General features: G+C 36.8%; 1 protein-coding gene across 9 annotated transcripts in view; it reads left to right on the forward strand.

The window, feature by feature from the left end:
- The first annotated feature begins 10,263 nt into the window (after positions 1-10,263).
- LOC121315769 (semaphorin-4D-like) overlaps positions 10,264-20,008 on the forward strand; it is a 71,435-nt gene continuing 61,690 nt past the window's right edge. For 3 of the 9 annotated variants that reach the window (XM_041250195.1, XM_041250159.1, XM_041250185.1), the window contains exon 1: positions 10,270-10,428. The gene's annotated coding sequence lies outside the window, so the exon portion shown is untranslated. Of the gene's footprint in view, positions 10,429-16,568; positions 16,754-20,008 lie in introns of those variants that run through there. The other 6 variants (XM_041250203.1, XM_041250231.1, XM_041250222.1 and 3 more) reach the window with 5 other exon arrangements.

Raw genomic sequence — 20,008 nt, forward strand, 5'->3', positions numbered from 1 at the left:
ATTCCTGTTGAAGCATGGCATAGCTTGCAAAGATTGTTCAAATGCGTTACATGTAGAATAACTGGCAAACCTGCCAAGATTAACCTTTTCTCTGCTCTTCTGTAATTTACTGTGTAATGCAGTGAATTAAATTGCTCTGTGGCACCATTTGGCCCAGTGGCATGTAATTTTAGTTGCTTTACCATCCTGGTTCCTTACTGCTTTCTACAGAGCAAGAACAGGCCCAATTTGACATCACCGGCAATGGTTCCTAATTGATCAGTTTGGTTTGAGTTAGAAAGATCATGTATTCTCAAATGTACCCTGTAACTAAATACATTTTAGGTTCTCCATGAAAAGCTGCCATTGTTTTATCAGTTATCTCCTCAACTGCTTGCGGAACTCATCCAATCGTAACTTTACAGAAAGCTAACAGGAGACTACAGATAAGAATTTCTAAGTGTTTGTTCCCTAGTCTTATCAAATGTACCACGGACTTGCAATCCAACCACAGAACCACTGTGTGGTAAATGCATAACACAACAGAAACACATCCTTTGAGGGAATTAAAGTCTGCTTTTATGATCTCCCTTTGTTGATTGCTGATCATTCAAAATTTTATTAGAATTGATAACTACCACTCTCAAGGCAACTGAATCAACTGTGTGAAGATGATAGGATTCTCTATAGCACTTTGTGTTTTAATAGTATTAATCAAGACTTACTTAAAAACTATTGTGGTGAAAAGAAATGTGAATGGGTCATCTCAAATCAGTCTGAGTAAGGGGTAGTAAATAACACCCCAGTGATCTGAGAAGACATCACAAGCTGTAGTATTTGAAACTTTTCTTGAAGTTACTCTGGCACCAACTGGGACTAGCTACTTTTCAATTGGTCTTCAGCTCAAGAAGGCACATGTGTACACATTATTCAATGAAATACATGAAGAGATTGAGGTGAAAAAGACTTTTAGGAAACATTTTAGGGAAACATTTTTAAGCGAAACATGACCATTCCTGAATGTATGTACAAGTCAAGCTAGAATAAAGCCACATTAAGGAAAAATAGATTAAAGCTGTATAAAGTTGTGACATCTGTCTCCACTTCATTTCCAATTGTGTCCTATGGTCCTGGTTTCTGTGCTGTGCTGTGCTTAACGTATTCGCAAGAGTTAACCTTGTCATTCTGGAAACAAGAAAACAACCAAAATAGACTGTGCATGGCAGACTTTAGACAAAAGGGGCAAGATTGATCAAGGTCTGTACAGAATTAGGGCTACCAGTCTGATGAAACAGTTAATGACCAACATATATCAACATAAATAGCCAGTTTCATGACAATTGCATAAGCGGGCGATAATAAGTTCAATTTTTTTCCCCCCCTCAAAAAATTTCAAATTGCATTTTATCATAAAAGCCTTGATAAATCAGTCCATAAGTACCACCACATAATTACTCAGAAATTAAATTTGTCAAAATTGTAAAATTATTACTGTCAAAGCTATGGATCACATGAATACTGAAGCCAACTAATTCATCTTCAGGACTAGATGACAGAAAGCTGTTTAAGAAAAATCATTAGATTGAGCAACTAAGCCTGTCCCTACAGACATAATAAAACAGCTTTCCATCTGGACTAGTTGTGAGAGACTAAGATGATTGCATCAAAAGCCCTCTAACATGTTTCTTTAAGACGTGGACTGACTTCTCTTTCAGTTTGCATATTGCCCTTCATGTTTTATCATCCTTTTACATTATTGGACGTTATCAGCAATGATCAATACCACTTGACTTCTGTAATGACAAATACTATGAAAGCAATAGCATTAATATGTGAATTACAACAGTAACACCAAGCATTAACACCTATGTCCAGTTACTTCAAGCCTCAGGAATACAGGCTATATGGTATCTTAGGAAGAACTGAAAGAATGGGAGGTAAGCAAATGTTTTGAAATGATTTAATGCAACATTTTAAAAAGGACATTTTACATTGTACCCCCTTTCTTATGAGCAGTGGGCTTTCTCAAAACACAATCATAATATTCTTTGTAAACACTGCGACTTTCAAATTTAATGATGGGCTTCCTTTATTACTAACCTCAAATTGGCAGAGAACCCAACTAACTTTATATACTGTTGAAGCAAAGACAAGCTAGTATTAGGATATTCATTTCAGTGACTTCATATCAGAAATGGAATAATGTAATTTACCATGCAGATTTTTTTAATCTTTTTTTTTTTTTTTTTTTTTTTGTGATGTGAGTTATTGCACTATATTGAAACCATGTTGACTGATTCGTGTCCACTAGAGGGTGCTACTTTATCAGAATCCAAAACAATTGCATTTTCTAAAAATTAAGAATGGCGATATAATCAAAATGGTCTATGTATTTGCTCTTAACTATTTATTTGGTTTATAAATGTATTATTATGCATACGCTGTTAAATTAATCTACAGAATATATTATTATTATTATTATTATTATTATTATTATTATTATTATTATTATTATTATTATTACAGATCTGTTTTCTTGTGTAAATTCAGTCAACACCTTGTTTACAGTCCTCATCTGCTAAAATTACAAGAAAGTCACAAATAAGCAGTTAAATAATCAAATACTGGATTGTACTGGCTGTGTTCAGGAAACTATGAGGTCTGACCACTAGATGGCCACCTTTCCATTTAACAGTCACATTTCTTTCTGAAAAGCCTCAGATAAAATCTGGAATTCTAACAGCACACTGCAGCTGAAACAAATGATCAAATCTTTAGTTTTTCACAAGAACTGTACTCACTTATGTGAAAATAGTTTTGTTGGTGTCTCTACAATAGTAAATAGCAACAGAAAGCTGGACACTTTTGTATGGTGTGCAGGCTCACAATGGCTTTGCTTCCTCCAGAAGGGGCTGGTTGTAAATAGCTTTTTGTATGAAAGGTGCTACGAAAACATAATTTCTGTTCTGTGGAATTCCAGTCCATTGAACAGTACTTAAAAAGGTACTAAATTATGGCGCAGTACCAACATTAAGGAGTTCTTCATCCATCATGCAGCTTCACCATACCCACTTTTTAAATTCTGGAACTTCAGCTTTTCAAAAAGAAACTGTGCACTGTAGTAGTTTCCCTTTTAGTGCAATTCAGAAAATTACTCTGCCAATGACCTCAGAGCCATGTTTGAAAAGGGATGCCATTGGCAGACTATCAGGAACGTATCCCAACAGAGTTTTGCATTAACATCCAATCTCTCGGAAGGATTATTTACATTTTTAGACATTATATGCACTTGTCACCTCTGCTATGTACCGGAAATGAAAACCAGTGTTTACAAGCACTTATTGAACTGTAAAACAACAATGCCAGTACACTTTGTGTAAGTCTAGAAAAACATCAATCAGGAATGTTCATTCCTCCACAGTTCATCTGTTACTATTTTACATGCAGAGTACTTACATATGCTTAAAACAGCTTTTATTTAAATTATTCTAAACCTGTTAAAACCTCTTCAGTAAAAACTAGTATCTTCATCTACACCTATACAGTATAAAAGCAAATCACACAAACAGTCCTGGATGTAAAATGTCCTTAACATTTGAAAACAGAATATGATGGATGTTTCTAGCTAGTGTAAAAGGAGAACCTCTGAGTCAGTAAAATCCAATGCAATGTCAAGCAAGAGACTGTTAGAGCAATTTTATGACAAGTGTTTTGGTCTTTCCTTTTCAAGGCCCAGGCTTTTCATTGTGAAAATGTGCTGCTTCTGCTCAATAAGTTATGGTATGGTAGGCTGCCGTCACTATGGACCCTTCCTGACATTTCAATGCATACCATGCTCTGTCATCGTGAAATAAAAGGATTTGGATTCCCAATGAAAGTGAATGGCAACGTGTGACAGAGATCGAATGATTCTTGGTGTTAGATCACCACCCGACCTGTTTTTGTGTAAAGGGAACAGAGTACCCTGGACTGGTTGGCCCGACAATTCATTTTTAGGGTTTGGCAGAAGTTGACCATCTAGAAATGGGGCGGAGCTACGGTACACTAAATCATTGACCGGGAAGGTTAACGACATGGCATCTGCGGATTGGAGGAGAGGATGTGCTAGTTAACCAAGGGGCCATGGTTGACGGTATAAAAAGGGACGTAGTGATGTGATCTGTTCCTTTGTAAATGGTTATGCAAAATAACCGAAAGGACCCATGTGTGTTATAAAAGAACAAGAGTGTTTTGTTTGTTTTTGTCAGTCTGCCTATATCGTCTTGTTTGTCTCGTTTACTTAGACTACACAGCTAACACAATCCGGAGCTGTCACCCACGGCCATCACTAAACCCCGACAGCACTTCACCACTTGTTCACCAATGCAGCACGTATTGTACTGTACTTCAGCACTCACTTTGGACTTGTGATCGTGTGTGTGTCTAATTGTGTGTGTTAGTACTGTGCTTATTATTTACGGGACCTCAATCCTTTCTTATCACTGTGCAATATGCATTGTTGTGTACTGCAAGCTCTGTATTACTTACTGGCTGGTTATCAGACCATTGGATTTAAACCATTAAAACAACCCATTTCACCCATACTTTGTTGTCTTTTCGTTCTTTGGAATACTGCACCAGCACTTCAGCTGCTATACACCTCCTCTACTCATTACCACTTTGCCACACAGAGAAAACTCACCTGTCATAAAATAAGGAATGTATAGAATTAATTCCACATGCTACCTTTAGTACAGCCAAAATGTTGCTATGTCTTTAGTGCGCTCTGGGATTTGCATTGACTGAAGTATCTGAGAGCAGAGGCCATGCTATGCTGACACCAGTTGTTGGCTGTGTAGTCATATCTGAGATGCCACAGATAACTCTGCTGTAACCCTTACCCAGTATAACTGTCTATATGAAGCCATATCTGACGCTGCCTCCCATATGCACAGGAGACTCATTGACAAAAACGTATATATATATATATATATACACAATAAAAAAGTGCTATAAAGTGCACCACGAACGCATTGCAATAATGTTATTAGTTACTCCGTTAATGTAAAATTCTTTATTGAAAACAGAATAAAGATCCAAATGCTTTTATCGCTGTTGGCAAAGGCTTGTAGCTTGATAGTAGACCTTGTACAGACATCTTGGTTGCATTATATATATATTGTTAAAAAGGGAAAAACATGGAAAAAGTATGGAAAGACACGGTCTAAATGAAATCTGAGACCTCTCCCCATATTTGTAAGAACCTTTTAATATGTGGCTTGATCGTTGCCAAGGTCTCTTTAGTGAAAACAATAGAAGTGTTTTTTTTTTTTATATATAGAAGTGAAGTTTTCAGACAATTTGCCTTAATTTCTGTTAAATAGAAAATCATCCTTTGAGGTGTTGCGGCGATCGAAGTTTCTTTATTGAAGTGACCTGGTTGTTTGTAAAAAAAAAAAAAAAAAAAAGATAAATGAAGTTTTTTGATTGTGTAAAAAAAGGTAATAAAAAGATAAATTAAGTATTATTTTTCATTTATATGATTAGATTTGCACTTTGCATTATAATCAACATTTAATAACTTTTTTTTTTTAATTACACAATTTAAGTGACATTCAGATAGCAGGCATGTGTGTATTTATACTGCACTTACCCTACATTCGTATTGCTGATTGTGGGGAAGTGAGCAGGGGAAATGGGTTAGCTTTGTGCAGTTCACTGAAGCTCAAAGGTGAATTGCTGGTCAAGGTTTCTGTTCATTGAACCTGAAAGAGTTGTGGTTATCCTGTAAAATTCCCTGCTGCATCTTTACAAACAGTAAAAGAGATTTTAAAAAGAATAAATATGTGCTCCTGTGATATGTGGAGAGTGCCCAATACGTTGCTTTTAAGATTATAGTAAACTTCACATTTTAAAATCAGCCCTGCACTTGAATTCATTTTAGCTGCTTAACATAGCAAAAACAGAACTGGGCACAATTTTCACACAACAGCCTTCAAATTGTTTTCCCTCAGTTCAAAGTGGCTACTCATTATAACCACCATGCAGAAAACTTTCATGACTCATTTCAAGCAAAATGTATTGCATACAGGTATTGTATACATCAGAAACACACTCAACAGTTCCCATTGCAACCAAATTAATTTAATTTAACTTAAATTGATTCACTTCATTTGCATTTTACCTCTAGGTCCAGGTAATGAAAACAAACCAATCTACGGTAACAGTGCATTTGATTCTTTCAGTATTTTTTTTGACAATATATGGTTGTTGATCCTTGAAATGGAACCCTTGAGATAAACCTTCTCATGGTCACAAGTGTCCTAGGAGACCGCACAAACAGAATCAGAAGTGCAGCATCAAACCTTTACACGACCATTCGATCAGCATCAATGAACTGAAGTGTACTGTACTTTACAATTACAATATCACAGGAGGTACACCTGGGCAGCTTAACCATTTACAGAGACTGTGATTATGAGGTAACCGTTTATTTATGGTTTCAAGGAGTTATGCAGTCCTTATAGAGTACGGTAAGTAGTGGGATTCTAAAAAACACACACATCCAACGTGCTGCTACACCTGTTTAAATAACGTGCCTGTAATTCTTCTGTTCATTGTTGATACCCTGACTTTTTACACTTATAACTTTACAGTCTGTTTCAAAGTTATTTTCAAAATGGCCACTCTAGTCCACTAGGGTTTGAATTGTGTCCTCCAATTCATTGCAAGAAGAGCAATATAAAAATAAATAAATAAAACATAACAAGTGCTCCGGCTTCTCTGTTCCATACAACATCATGAATCATTATTGCAGTGTTACCTGTTTGACAATGTAGGCAATACTCCTTCCATTATCAGTGCACTAGAGCCGACATTTTGAAAAGAGGTTGACAGGATGGTAACATGAAAAGAAAAATTACAGGTCTGTCATTTAAACACGTGGGGACGTATAACACTATATTTTTTTGGAACCTCACTACTTATTTGTTAAGGCTGCAACCTACCAGACACGATGCGGCAAGCGAAGGTGTGCAGCGATGTGACAAAATGAATAGAACCTATACGTTTGAGAAGTATCTTTCAAACCACAGGAGATGCGGGAGCAGCACAGGGCGGCACTGGAGCGATGCAAAATAAATAGGATTGAATCCTATTGTTTGCAGTTTGAAGCACGTCAAACTAAGGCTTTGAGCAATCAGAGAACAGCTTCAATGCATGTGGTCCAGCAGGGTGAAGCAGTATCCAAAATGACAGAAAAAACAACAGTATTTGTCATTGAAAAAATACCCAGAGCTTTAGGTCATCACAATTATAAATTTACAGATTTGGAAGGCAATATATGGGAGTTCATTTCGAAGGAACTGGATAAGCCTGGTATGCATAATTTATTGCCATATTTGTTGAAACACCATCAGAGAAGACACTCTTAATTTCCACCTCATGTTGAAAAATATGTACCAGTCTTGATAATAGTTTTGTCAATTGCAATTTGTAGCAGTTGTATAGATCTGGCAGTTTTCAAACCTGTCGCATCGCTTCTGAGTGTATGGTCATGTCACTGCGAAAGTATCTCAGCGTCAATTCAAATAATCGCATTATGTCTGGTGTGTGGCAGCCTTTAATGTTGCTGTAACACACATGAAGTAGAATGGTTCAAATGCCAAATCTTAATGGAAAATGTTGTCTTCAGAATCCTCTTTGATGAACCCCAGAGATTATCTTCACCTGTTACCAGGGATTGGAGTCACAGGAAAGTGGCAACAGATTTTGCTCAACCACAGATCTACAGACAAACACACACTGGTGTTAAAGTAGTTTTAGCAGATGTTTATAGCATCTGCTGCTATGGTACTTAAGTTATAAACAAGATTATGCTCCTTTTTGCAACTTTATGCTGTGCATTTGTATGAGAAAGCACTGTAACCAACACTCTGGTGAGTCAAATTCCTTAATGTGGCCACCATTGGTCTCGAGGAAACAGCATTAAATGCTGCATTCTGCTGTTTATTTCACAGGTGTTACTCAGTTCAATTCAGAAAGGGTTTTCAATAGCAGCAACACACAGTGGACAAGGGTTTTACAGCACCTGTGCCTGTTTCACAACTCCGCTGGGTCTTCAAACAAAAAACAAAGTGCATATCAGAATCAACAGAAAAACTGAGTACTACTACACTCACCAAAAAATGGTATATTGAAATATTATGGTATGGGTTGGCATTTACTCAGAGGGGAACAACAATTTTGCTGTTTTGTGAAGGCGTATAACTGCAGCACTGTATTCCTAACATTGTTTGACAAGTTAAAATACCAATTCTGGGGGGTGGGGTGGGGGTTGGTTTCCCCTATTTCCAAGCATACCAAATCCTGATTAGCTTGATGCTTGTGATTGTGTTCTCTGTCTGAAAGCAATCAGCTGCATCAGGAACTCAATGATCCTGTTGTTTTCAACTGCAGGCTCTCTTCAGCTATAATCTGTGGTTTTCTGTTCAGTGTTGAACAAAGAGTAGTTTTGTGCCTCAGCGCTTTCAGGCTTTTTGATTCGCTCCTCTTAAGAAAAATATTGCATAACCTTTACACTCCCTCAAATGGCTACACATCCTTGGGTACTGTTTCATATTTAGATGGGTCACAAAAGTGAGAGCTTAGCAAGACTTTAAAATCACACTTCTTAATTGGGCTGAACATCTCTTGGTTCTTTAATTCAGGATATTAATTATTTTATTGCAGTTATTGATAAATATGTACATATTACTTCTTCTTGTTACCTGATCACTCTCAGTGCTGTAGGTCACATGGTCTGATTGCAGCTAGACATTGGATTTAAGATCTACAGCAGCTAGTTATCAGAAAAAACAGCAACACCTGCATATCCAAATTAAAGTTGAAAAAAGATAAAGCTTCAAGGGGTCCCTGAGTGGCTCCCCTGGTAAAAGCACAGCCGCATGGTCTGCAGGGTGTCATAGTCAGGGGAGTGCAGGTTTGTGTCCTTGCTGTGTTAAGTTGCCGGTATTTGCTGCGGATTCCAAACGGAGGGTAAAACCGACAGGGACTGTGTCTCCTCATCGTGCTACTGCGAACCCTGCTGGCCAGGTGTCTAGTGAGCTCAGGAGGACACCTGCAGGGCTGGCCTGTGTCCTCCAGGGGCCGGTAGCTCACTGACATCACTCTCGAGTTCCTGGGTGTAAAGAGGAAGCTGGCTTGGCTGTCAGGTCAGAGGACACCCACTGAACCTTCACTTCTCCTGAGCTGTGTGGGGAATTACTATGGTGAGGGGGAAAACTACTGGATGCAAAATAATTGAGCACACTAAATTAAAAAAAAAATAATAATAATAATCTTCAGCAGTGTAAATGTTGTTAATGCTAATCAATCTATCTCTCTATTGATTTATAAGCCTTGGTCACTTCTTTAAGCACTGCAACACAAATTTTGCATTATCAACCAGAGTAATGCTTCAAAATCATCTCCCCTAGAGATACAACACTTGCCTTTTCACCTGCACCAAGCTCCCTTTTATCTCTGCAAGGTTTTCCTGATGGGCAATCAGCTGGAACGTTTTTCATCCTGTGTATTTGTTTGGGGGTTTATGGTTTAATAAGTGATACAGTAAAGTAGCATACAGTAGATGTTAAAACCTTTGTTGCCTACTCTGAGGAACATATAGACCCCATGGAAATAGTGATTTAATTTTAGAAGTGTAGCTGTAATCGATGTTCACACAATGAAGATTCAAATTCCACTCAGACTGCTTGTTTATTCACATATACTGTAGTACCCATCAACCCTGTGGAGGCCAGTAGACGTTTCTTCGGAGAGTATTATACTGACACATCTTTTGTTTTTCGACATTCTACATTTTTGAATTCCACTTAAAGAATTAAAAAAAATAATAATAATAATGTATGTTAAACTAAATAATTTAACAAATTATAATGTTTGTTTAGCATATACATGGATTCGGAAATGCATAATCGATATGAACAATATATATGGTGGCTCCAATTTTTGTGAAAAACCAAAAAAAAAAACCAACCAAACAAAAAAAAAAAACCACAATATATTTTACAAACGTGTTTCATTCTGAGGTTTACCACCACTAGAGAAATGTACACGCTTTTGTATTATCCCGCGTGGAACGATAGCCTGATGTCCATCAAAATTTAACAACAGGAAGCAATAGTATTCTAGAACGAACTACAACCCTTTTCATTTGCAGATGTGAAGTGTGTGTTAGTTTTCCAAACTTAATAGCCTCTCAAGACACTGTGCCTTGTTTGTGTTTCTCTCACTCTTCCACCCCCTCCTCCCTGTCTCTCCTGATTGATATCCCATGCAAAGAGCTTTTTGAATCTGAGTTGCAGCCGCCATGCTGGGAAGGACAAACTTGCTACTCATTTGCAGCACCTCCTGAACTCAAAACTTACCTTACCCAGGTCCAGAGAAAGGCGAATTTCTCCTAAAGAAAAGGTAAACTGTGACAGCGACGTCTCCGTAGTTTTGAATTAATTTATTTGAGTTTAGTTGCGATATTTCAGCAATTAGTTTATGATTTTATTGAAACTTTATACGTGCAACTACAGCCCTCTTGAGTGCTGTTGGCTTGCGGTCATGGTTTTTTAAATGCTGGACATTTGCAGCAGTTCATGTGTTGCACTTGCTAATAAACCAATGCATGCATGAACAGGTTCGCTTTGAAGCTGCAATATGCGAATTACAATGTCATTCCTTACACATTTCCAGTGCCGTTTAAACTACAATGTTAAATGGTCTACAGAGCTGTTTTTTTTTTTTTTTGTTTTTTTTTTTTTCAGATTGAACGTTTTACTGTAGCAGTGTTCCGCTGAAGTTAAGGCTAATTTGTAGTTTAAGTTACGTTTTTAATAGACAACGCTAAAATGCTCTTGTATTAAAAAATACCAGAGCGGTCAATCAAACAATCGCCGTTACTTGAGGACCCGTGCTGTACTTCAGAGATCGAGAACACAGTTTTGATCGCGTTCTACTTTTGTACACAATGCTAGACTATTTTATGTTATTCACATCGACTCGTTTATTTTCTGAAAGAATCGTTGAGTGATGTGTCTTTAATATTTTGTTTTGAATGCAGTTATTAAATCTGGGCTGGCTGGTTGCAAAATGCAGTGGATAGTGCGGACAAATTGTTTATCTAACCCATTCTGGAATGGTTCGGGTTAACCAAATCATTGGAATTGTGCTGGAGGCTTGAACTGTACCACATGTGATCGATTCGTTTTGAATTTACCATTTTGGTTTTTTTTGTTTTTTTTTTAAAAAAAGGTACTAGTTAATAACTAAAAGCATGTTGTAATTCTTAGTCTCTTTTTTAACCCTTCCCTGCATTGCGACCTCACATACAACTGAAAAACAAAACTCACTTCTAGTTTTTATATTGGGGCATATGGAAGACGCACATTCATGTTGACCGCATATAAGGTTACACTTTTCCTCATAAAGCAATCGATCTTTTTTTTTTTTTTTTAAATGCCAATGAAAAAATATATTTATTAATATTGTGTCCAAAACTGCTTTCTTCAGCTATATTCAAAATGCACGAAAGGGTTAATGATGACAAGAATTACAGAAAATCAAAGCACTATGCTTTTCCAGATTTCATATTGTGTTCATGTAAACTATAAATCACATACTATACAATGACACCACCCACTCACTACCCCATGACACTGACAAAATCTGAACCTGTTACTTGTGGGTCATCCAAGGCCTGTGCAATGTTGGAGTAAACATTAATAAAGCATACCCACGCTAATTTAAATACGTTGTAGTGAAATTGTGGGCAAAAGTCTTTGCACTGTCAAAATAGGCCAGTTAATAGGATGCAAAAATCAGTGTATTTTAATGGATCATTTTCATGTGTATCCTGAGCGATTCCATTGAATATGATTTGGAAGATAAGAATGTTGCACAAGGGTTGTTATTGTGAGGGCCTGATGTCCCTTCGAGAAGTGATAAGAAATATTTTAAAATAAGTACTCCTTTTTTATACTTTAACTATTTATTTCAGAATTGTTGCTGCTTCTTTTGTGCCAAATAAGTTCTCACTCCAGTGGTTTAGCTGCAGTCAGACCCAACTCAGTAGTGTCATTTGTAGTGTTGTACTTGCTTAGAGGATTTGTAATGAAAATCGCAGCATATTTTTCACTCCACTATGACCACATTTAATCTTAATGACTATATCCTTCCCAAGGTAGGTCAATACAGTACATTTGAATGAATTTGGTTAATATGGTATTTTACTATAATATTTCTGTACTTGCTGGATGGGTCTGGATTTGATTCCCTGTCTAGTTATAATACTACTTTGTTATACTCGCATAAACAGAGAGTCCTGTTTTTTCAAAGATGCATCTGAGCAATCCTGTTAAAACTAGCATAATTTTGGTTGATATACAAATGTGTTGTGTTTTTTCTTTTTTTTCTGCTATGTACTGTACAGTGCTTTGCAATACTTTTGGCAATATATATATATATATATATATATATATATATATATATATATATATATATATATATATATATATATATGTGTGTGTATATATATATATATATATATATATATATATATATATATATATATATATATATATATATATATATATGTATATATATATATATATATATATGTATATATATTTGTCACTGCTGTGCAAAAGTCTTAGACAAAGCCTCCACTAGTGTTTTCTACTATTATAACAACCTTGACTTGCATAAAGAAGTAAAAACATTGCGTGAAACTCACATCACTCGATTTTCAAGGTGTATCCAAAGTATAATCAACAAGTACAGAGAAACATCTTCTGTAATTGACAAACCCAGGACTGGAAGACCCAGAAAGCTGTCTAACGAGGATGAGCCATACTTGAAGATAATATCCTTAAAGAATATATAGAAGACAGGTGTTGAATTGACAACAGAACTGTCAGAAGGCATATGTGGTGTTGTCCATCGAATCAACAGTACGAAGGTCATTCTTGAAATCGGGACTTAAAGGATATTTTGCAGTAAGAATACCTCTGAAGAAAGGGGAACAAGACTAAAGGCTAAAACATGCACAATAACACAGAAATTGGAGTATGGAACAATGGTCAAAGCTGCTTTGAACTGCTGATGGATGGACGACAACATCTGTACCTTCTGCCAATTCTGTTGTTAATTCAACGCTTTTCGTCTTTCTGTTCCTTAAGAATATCTTCAAGTATTGCTCATCCTTTTTAGACAGCTTTTTGGGTCTATCAGTCCTGGGTTTCTCAATTACAGATGATGTTTCTCTGTACTTATTGATTATGCTTTGGATATCACACCTTGAAAATCAAGTGATGCAAGCTATTTCACACAAAACAGTAAATTGTTGATGCCCATAGTGCATCAAAGTAGAAAAATGCAACATCTCTAAGACTTTTGCACAGCAGTGTGTACTATTTTCCTAAGAATCCTTCAGTTGATGTGGTGACTTGTTAAAATAACTCAATGAACTTACAGAGTATTCTTGATCAGATAGAGTAGTGCATTCAGACAGTGCTTCCTGTTAAAATGTTAATCATTTTAAATTCACAGACACACTTTCATATTTTATGCAATCACATTGTGAGCTGTAGCAGTGACACATTATTCTGTTCTCGAAGGCTGCTGCTGATGATACAGTTGAAGGTTCTTTGGATGGTCACTTAAAGTTTTGTGATGAGTATACTGTAGAAAGCTACTGTATACAGTAAAGGCCACAACACACCAGATGTGATGCGTCAAGCAAATATGTGCAGCTATGCATCAAAATGAATAGAACCGGTACTTTCATACCCCAGGTGACACAACGGGCGACACTGGAGCAATGCAAAATAAAGAGTTTTTTTGCGATTTCTTTAAGCAACAACTATGGAATTGAATCAGAGAACTGCTTCAATGCACATGGTCCACCAGGTTGAAGAAGTATCCAAAATGACTGAGGAAAAAATAATACGTGCCATGGAAAAATACCCAGAGCTTTATGACCAAGGTTATCTACTTTGAGTTATTACACCAGGTGCTGGAATTCACCCAAAGATTCTTTTTTGTGGTATTTCATGCACCCAAATGCATAATTTTTGACATCTACAGAGTAACAGCTCATCCTCCTCTATGTCAAACCATTTTAGAAATCGCATGTGCTGTATAACGGCCTTAATTCTTCTTGCCACATCTCTTCTTTCAAGAAAGACGGTGACACTGACATCTGTGCTGTCTTTTACTCCGTTCACATGTACTGGAAATGATCAAGGTTGAACTGATTATCTTGTTGGTTTTTAAATACAAGCGTCTCAAGGCGCTTTTTAGCTAAACATTACCACTGTGTGCTCTGGAGAATGGAACCTTGAGTGGAGATCTGGACATGATGTCCATGGAATGGGAATGGCACATTCTGGGTCAGTAGTCGTGTGTTTATTTTAGTCTTTACACCCATTGAGAGTGTAGTTTTAAAAAAGTGGAACGTTCAGCAGCAGAAGTCATGGAATAAGTCAGCGTATGCTGCCTAAAGCCATGGCGTAACAAATCTTTAATACAAGTCTGTTGCACCTCTGCCGGGTCTGTGTTGTATTAGACCTAATATTTGTCAATCGTACAGTGTGCAGATCACAATAAATGTTAATTGGAAGCTAATGCAGAACAGGTTGAAAACTGATTTATACATGTTTTTGTAGGACATGCAGTGTGTTTTTAAATAAGCTGCAGTGTAGGCCTGTGTATTTGACACTTCAACTCTAAACATGGAAATTCTAGGTGTGTCCCAAAGTCAATAATAATTTGCCATTTGGCATGTAAATAAGTAGTTTATCAGCTTGTCAGATTGGATGGTGGTTCATCGTTTGGTCATATGGGAGGTGTAGCCAACCAAGTCTTCACTTCATGCCAAAGCATGCACATGGCAGAATCAGGTCAGTATTGCCTCCTGGCACTCTGTATATCAATAGAAAGGTTTGACAGTGCAGGGGGTGCACATTTGTATCTTCTTTCAGTCGCTACCTACCTGAGATTTCAGGTGCATAGATGTCCATCATGCTACAGTACAGTAAGCTGGAGGCATTTAACACCACAGCACAAACTACATTTCCTGTTTTGCCCTGCTACGCTGTCAGAGCCCTGCTACTTCATTTCCTTTCACCCTAAGGTGAAGGAACAGGTGCACAAAAAAAAGGAAGTCAGATTCATGTTTTCGCAGTGCTTTCACTTTAACCCTTAGTGGTCCATTTATTCAGCACCTGTCAGGCGCGTCATGTCCAGTTTATTTTCACATGCAATGCTTATTTTACATGCGTGGTTTAATTTTTTTTTTCACAGTAAAACAGGTTTAAAAGGCACTGCATATCAACAGGACACCCAGTACTGCATCTCCAGCCCTGCCCCACCCCTTGTTTGCTGTATTTGTCACATACCTCTTTATAGACATGCATACTGATAAATCCTCTCCTGATCACTCATTTTATCACCAAACTCCTCAGTAATGTGATCCAAGTCATTGTTTTATTACTATAACATCTCAAAAAGCTCTGCAAATGTCTGTGATAGTCTTTGAGCGCTGGATGCGGAAGCAGCTATCTTGTTTGTTTATGTCCGTGTTAGGTCTGTAGTGCAGGGCCTCTGTGTATTGTTCAGATCTGTCCCTTTTTTTGTCTCACTCAGCCATTGAAAGGTTTTGTCGGCTTTTGTCGAGGCCTGTGCTTGATGTCGGACATGGTTCGACATCGGACCGGAAAGGGAAAATTCAGTTTTATTACTTCCATCTATCAAGAACTGTTGCTGCTACTTTTGGCTATAGATAGAATCATATTTGCTAGAATATATGGGAAATTGTATTGCTTATTTTGATGTCATTTAATTTTTTGTCCTGTTTTTACATATCAAACAATTACAATATTTCACATATTTTGTCTCTGTGACTGACGGACAATGATTTTAAACCCTTGCTGATCTTCTGGCTGCTTTCAAAAGTATAGCGTATGCTTCAGTGTTCACTGTATAGAGTAATTCTATATGGAGTGTGTTGAAATATGCATGGTAAAAGCCAGAGCATTGTGGTTATATTTGTGTTGCCCATTCACTATTCTGGTTGTTTCCTTTTGTGGTGCTTTCAGTCTTTGCAGTTGCAATTTTGGATGTGCTGACTCAACTTTTTCCATTGTGTGGGCAGATTTAATAACTAGAGAAAGCAATGCTGCTTCTTTGTGTCCCATAATTAAAACTCTCTATTTGCATAAACATTTCAAATAAGCTGTTGTTTTACTGTAAACTTCACTGACACAGTGCAGTTTCTGAAAACTTTTGAATTACATTTGTTGAGAAAGAAGTTTCAGCAATCCAGTCAATTTTCTAGTATTGTGTGTTGTCAGCCAGGACTAAACAAGATGTGTAAATACATGTTGCTCAATACATTGCAGTTTATTCTCCTTTGCGCAAGGACAGTTATGTAAATTGGCCTTGTTTTGCTGGTGACTAAAGGTCTTCTCAAAGGTATTGCATCAAAAGTTTCTGACAAAATTCCATACGCCAAGAGTGAGGGATGTGAATTTCTTCATTGGAAATTTATTAACTCGGAGTTCAAGGGATCTGGGAAAAATGATCTAGAGTGAGAAGCAGGGTAACCAGGAAACCCTTGGTAGGAAGAGAGATTTCCTTGCTCTAGAATACTGTTCCCAGCCGTGATGCACATGGGGGCATGTGCTTCTATACGGAATTGTTTATCTCTGCTTAAACGCGTCTTGGTTACCACAGTTCAGTGTTACAGGTAATCTTTCTGTTAGTATATTTGTAATGTACTAGCATTCCTGTTTTTGCTAAGCTGTATGACTAAAATCAGTTTATGTACTGTATTGTTTTAGAAGTTTATAAAATGAAGCCCATTTTTATACTAGAAAGAGACATGTTTTCATTAATAAATTGATATTCACAAAACATTAACAACGTTCAGTAACATTTTAATAATGGTCTTTAATCTCTGAAAGATTGAGTTTGCTTTTGTCTTGTTTTGCTTCATTTCCTCAAGATTGTTGCTTAGATCCATTGGTGTGTGACTGGGACGCTCTGGTTACAATCCCCAGAAGGTGGGGTTAATAAAATCAAACTCTTTTTGACATTTCAAACTCTATAAAGGCAAACACTATTTAGAATTATTTTTTATTTGCAATTTAAACTACTGTACTTTGCATAGGTTCGCCAATTGAACTTGCTTTTTGTTTTTAATCCAAGATCTTCCAGTACTACTTCAGGAAATGTCATGCTGTTTTACATTTAAGGGCTTCAGCATAGCTTTTTCAAGCAAGGTAACATAGTGGTGCTAGACTTGGGTGGAAATATGATAGTAGCCTTTGTCATCCACATTTTAAATAATGCCATATACTGTATTGTTTTTCACTCCGTCGTTCCCATTTCTGAATAGAAAATGTACAAGCATGTATGTCTTGGCTCGGTCTTCAAAAGCTCATGTTTCCAAATACCGTAGGACTAGTGTATAATTTGATACAAGGGTGGCAAAGTGACAAGTTATAAGATGTTCTGTTCACTCCCGTGATAAGGCAGCGGCAGTTAATGTACTCTCAAGAGTATTTTGGCTTTGCTGTGCTGCAAATTGCAAATTTAATCAATTTTAATGCCATTAAACTGAATTGGGAATGAAAGACTTCCATGGGACTGTAATAAGATTGGGGGGGTAAGGTTTTTTTTTTTTTTTGTCACGGCATATGAGTTAACAATTTAACTGAATCTGAACAATTTAGCCTGAGCAATGAGCATACAGTATTGTACATGGTTCTGTATTTGAAAACACAAGATTAAACTTTCTTTGTAACTTGTTACTTGATCTGTAGTAGTGTGAATAGACAAAGTCCCTGTTTTGAAAGCCTAGGATGGAAGCTCAGTTGGCTGTAGTTACAGTAGAACACTTCATTAGAATTGGGTCAGGTGGGATCAAATGGGTGCGTTTGTCTATGTATAATTTTAAACCAAATGTATACAAAAATCAGTGACACCTTCAAGAAAAGTGGGTCATTATTAGTATATAAGGTGCATCCTGTGTGTACTGTAGCTCACCACAATGCTTGTAAAATGTGTAAAGAAAATAAATAAATAAATAAATGTGATACCCTGGACATTCTGGGTCATATTGCAAATGGTAGCTGGTCACCTAAGAGCTCCTTCAGAGTGAACGGTTTTGTGCAGTGAAGTGCCGCTGTCCAAGAGGGGACTTGGCTATCCTGTGCAGTTACATTGGTGATTAATGGCTACTGCACAAAAAGCAATATTTATAATAACATTTGCACATCTGTAAATGCATAGGATTATACAGGTAATGCAGTTACCATCAGCACACTAATGCTTTCTGAGAGTGGTGAATATTCTCCCTAGGGATGAGTAATTATTTGCAACAATTTAGAGTGTTTAGGCATTTAATATTTCCTGTGAGAGGAAATGTTCTATTGGAGTTTTCCTGTCTTGGATGCTGAGTCAGTTCAGCTACACACATGTATTGTGGTAAATTCAGATCAGATTTCCTTTGGGAAGTAACATACATTTTACTTCTAACTATAGCTTTAGCGAACACTACTGCAGGTATCTTGATTAGAAGTTATATAAAATCTTGGTTTGTTCTACATTGTTTCATTGGTAACCCTGTATAATACTTCTGCATTACAATAGCAGTCCGTTGTCTCTGTCTGCATGAAAGGGTGTTCCCCTAACTGTCTTGTAGCCAGTGTCAGTAGAGAGATAGATATATATATATATATATATATATATATATATATATATATATATATATATATATATATATATATATATATATATATATATATATATATATATATATACAGTGCCTATAGAAAGTCTACACCCCCTTTCAAAATTTTCACCTTTTGTTGCCTTATAGTCTGGAATTAAAATGCATTATTTTATATTTATCTACACATTCTACCCCACAACTTCCAAGTGAAAAAATATTCTAGAAATTTGTAGAAAATTAATTAAAAAATAAAAAGAACTCCAGAACAAAGTTGTTGAAAGGCACAGCTCGGGATGGGTATAAAAAAAATATCAAAGGTCTTGAATATCCCTTGGAGCACAGTCAAGATGTTTCTCATTGGCAGGGACTGGGGCACTTGTCAGGATAGAAGGGTAAATTGGTGGAGCAAAGTACAGAGAAGTCCTTGAGGAAAATCTGCTGCCCTCTGCAAGAAAGCTGAAACTGGGACGGAAGCTACACTGGAGTAGCTAAGGAAAAAAAAGGTAAGTGTCCTTCAGTGACCCAGTTAGAGCCCTGACCTAAGTCCAATTGGAAATTTGTGGCATGACTTGAAGATTGCTGTCCATCAACGCTACCAAAGGAACTTGCAAGAGCTTGAACAGTTTTGTAAAGAAGAGTAGTCAAATATTGCCAAATCTGGGTGTGCAAAGTTGGTAGAGACCTATTCCAACAGAATCGCAGCTCTAATTGTAGCCAAAGGTGCTTCCAACAAGTATTAACTCAGGGATGTGGAGACTTATCCAATTGATCTTTCAGTTTTGTATTTTTTTAAATATTTTCTTTCTCAATAAAAACTTTTTTCCCCTTAACAGTGTGGAGTATGGTGTGTAGATAAGTGGAAAAAGACACTGACACAACAAAATGTGAAAAAAGTTCAAGGGGGTGTAGACTTTCTATAGGCACTGATTTATATATATATATATGTGTGTGTGTGTTTATGCATTCACATGCTATACCATGCTTGGTGTTCAAATATAAATGTCCAACGTCATATTTGTGAGCTTCTAATTCATTTTTTCTGTCTTCCATCTCTTTCTCTACTAAAATAATCTCTTGCACATGCTAACATTCCTCCTATTCTTCCTATAGTTACAAGCATTGTGGTGGTATGATTACTCACTGTTTATTACGCTGTTGTTTTGCATTTCATGCTGCCTGTAAATTTTCTTTCTACAATTATATGTTTCTCAACCCTGGTAATTTTTATTGAGTTATTTCACAAGCCAGGTCAAGAACAAATTGAAT

The sequence above is a fragment of the Polyodon spathula genome, chromosome 1 (genome assembly GCF_017654505.1).
Source record: "Polyodon spathula isolate WHYD16114869_AA chromosome 1, ASM1765450v1, whole genome shotgun sequence".
NCBI classification, from domain to species: domain Eukaryota; kingdom Metazoa; phylum Chordata; class Actinopteri; order Acipenseriformes; family Polyodontidae; genus Polyodon; species Polyodon spathula.